Source organism: Atta cephalotes, assembly GCF_000143395.1.
Source record: "Atta cephalotes unplaced genomic scaffold scaffold00073, whole genome shotgun sequence".
In the NCBI taxonomy this organism is placed as follows: domain Eukaryota; kingdom Metazoa; phylum Arthropoda; class Insecta; order Hymenoptera; family Formicidae; genus Atta; species Atta cephalotes.
The window spans coordinates 152,221-155,921 of NW_012130137.1; positions in this window are offsets into that span (position 1 = coordinate 152,221).

Below are 3,701 nucleotides of genomic sequence, written 5' to 3' on the forward strand. Positions count from 1 at the left end.
GTAACTACGTAACGTACTAACGTACTACTAACTACACTAACGTACTACACTACGACTAACTACACTAACACTACACTACACTACACACACACTACACACACACACACACACACACACACACACACACACACACACACACACACCACCACACACACACACACACACACACACACACACACACACACACACACACACACACACACACACACACACACACACATATATATATATGTTGTGTATGAAAAGGTCAACAAAAAATATATAAATAATAAAAATTGTTTTTACAAATAAAGTTTCTTAGACACTCTTTAACATTAAGTAAGAGATCTACAAATTATTATCTTCACCTATTAAAACAAGAATAACTTTACCAATATCGCATTTCTTACATAACAAGTAATAAAATTTATGATAAGATGTTACTATTACATTTGAACGAAAGCAAATTCGCAGCAAGCAAATCTTTGGTTACAAAATCATTAGCGAGAAGTAAAAATTTGCGACGAGAAGTATCTCTTGATTACTCGATGGATAATAGTGTTTCCAGTCGAAAGATTTGACAGATTAAATGTACGAGACGTAGAAGGTGAATGAGTTTAGTGTGTCCCGGGAGATATATCCTTCGCGTCTTTCGGGCACGAAGATTCACTTCAAAAAATTACTCAGAAGGTAATCCGGGGAATATTCTCTATTACTAATACTAATATACACTTGGCTTGTATGAACTTGTATAAGTTCGTTCTAATTTTTTTTCACTGTAAAATCAATAACCAAGATAAAGGACACGTATTAAGAGCAATCGAACCAGTTAGAATTGATTCTACATGGAGATTTCATGAATCATCTTCAATAAGATAAGAAAGTTGCAAGATGGAAAGCAGCAACAGGGAAAATAAAAAATATGAAAAACAGAAAGTGATAGTATCATAATAAAAATATTATAATTTTAGTAAGTTAACACAATAATACCGCGGAACCTCTCTATTCACAGAGGATACTTCTTTATAAAATTATCCTTTGGAATAGAACTCGTGACCCGTTTTTCCATAACTATACTTATAATATTGATTACCACCCTCTAAAAGTAGTATTATAATACGTAGTATAAAAATATCAGGAGCATTAACATTCTAATAATAAGAACATTAAATGTCTCTACGGATCTAAAAGATAATGGTCTAATAGTAAAATTAAAATCATAATTGAGTTTTTCTCAACGTAACCGTTTTCGAATATGAAACAATATCAAAATAATTGCAACAATGATATAATTAATTTTTGTTATAACGTAACTTTGGTATAAATATGTTAAACACATTATAATCACATTATGCAGGTATACCCTGTGATTGATACGTCACAAATTGAGTTCCCATAAAACGTAGACACAAGACATACGATAAATGAATGGATATCGCACGATGCATACATTTTGCGCGTCGCGACAAGATTGCTAAAAATGAAGTATGTTAATTAAATAAACAGGTCATACCAATACAACGATTCATATTATATTGTCGACACGCAACATTTGTTTTACGCAGAATATATACACCTACCATAATTTATTTATATACCGCCAATGTGTGATGTAGACTGGAGTTACTTTATATATCTACTCAACCTTTTCTCGCGAAAAGGTCAGAGTTATTTTCTGTATCCGTGAATTTAATGAAACGCATAGAATTCATCGACAAAAGGGAGCTTTTCGTATGTATGCTAAGCCCTATATCAACAAAATCGCGAATCAGTTTCGCATATCACTTTCCAATTGAATTCCGCATTATGCGAGAACTCTCGGTTGTATTAAGTAACACTATAACAGAATCGAACCTAATCGTTATATCTTTTACGCATATATAAATATAAATAATATAATATACAATATATATAATATATATCAACTGTGTTTATAAATAATAATATAATTTCTATATTCACGATATACGCCGTTCTTAATGCTTCACGTATCATCGTGATAAGTAGCCTATTATGTAGAGTTATCATTTGAACAATACATGTGTTAACACTCTCGCGGGAGAATAACAAGTCGAAGAGTGACACCTCCCAACGTTTGTCGCATCGTTACGATCGATTAACATCTACTAAATGGAAATTGTTATCGAATCGCATCCGTCTCATCCTTTCGGTGTGATAAAAACGTTCCACTTGGTTTCTTTTTTAATTCCTATCAAGATCATAAGTTCGCCGTAATTGACTGTCAGACGCGTTTAACATCTCTCTCGTAACTTGTCCCTTATAATATCTCAATCGCTTAAAATGTTGCGACATGTACTTTGCTACACCGCGAGTCATTGCAACGATTTGGCACGAAGAAAATAAATAAGTATCTATTTCGTTTTCCGCTGAGTAAATTGTAATAGGCCGTGCAATTATTCTTCGATCTCATCTTAAAGGGACTACTCGTATGTATTTGGGGGTACGGGCTTCGAAAGTGAAGCGATCAACGGCGAAAGTTGCTATGCTAAAAAAAGGGGTAGATTCGTATGTCCCTATATTGTCTATTCATACTGCATACCATCAAGTCTTCGATAGAATAAGATGATCTATGAATGCGAACTATGAGATAATATTCATGAAATGATGGTTGTACTTTCAACGATGAAACTGGTACGTCTTAATGTGTGTGTGTAAATGCGTGTATAAATGTGTGACTGAAGGATGAGCGCGTCGTAACAAATACCTTTGTCTTCTAGCATCGTAGAGCATTTTGTACTTACTCCCTGTGCGTACATAATACTTGTTCTTAAGAAATTTCGTTATTGTTAAACATCGTCGCTTCTCTACATACCGGTAAACAGATACGCTACGTTAATTTTGGTTTCGATTAACGCGCGTCTAACGGACCCACAGGATATTCCCCGTTACATGATCCAGGAATTCCCGGCGCGGCGGCCTGTCAATCAAAAAATGACGCGCTAAGAAATTAACTACTAATTGTAAGGGATCGCAGCCTTTCTTTTTTTTTTATTTTTGGCGTTTGCGTCTATCTCTTATCGTAGATTAATTTTATACTGACTAGAGGCATCGATACGTCTTAATTTGGCATGAAGCGTATAAGTGACATTCACGAACAGCGTTCTCCATTTAAGAAGAAAAATTCGAAGCAATTTTACTACAAAATACACAGTAAAATAGGAGACGTGGTTTCTCCTTTCTGGAAAAATTTTGTGAAATATAAATACGTGGCAGCCATGTCTCTACGGGAGAGAATTTTTACGACATATTTCCTCGTGACAAAATCTTTTCCCACTTTGTCGTCCTGTGCAATTTAAGGCGGCTAGAACAATCGTGATTTACAAAGTCTCGTCGCTAAAAACTGAAAATTAATTAACAACTTCGCCAGATTATAAATATGATGATAGTATCTAACACAAAGTACTATCGATATTTTTGTCACGATATCTACAAAGTTGTAGATAGAAACAAATCTAGAACCACAGATCTACGCGATGATATCTACAATATCATAGAAAGTTTGTACAGTATTACAATATTGTGATAACGAACTGTGTAAAGTGATATAATTTCAACTAATGTTATTATACCGCGATAAAACGTATGGATATCGCATACGTTAGTAAAGAAAATAATGTCGAATATTTAATATAAATATAAATCTAGCACAACATGTACACATATATACGTTTTTATTCTATTCTTGATCTATCTATATATAT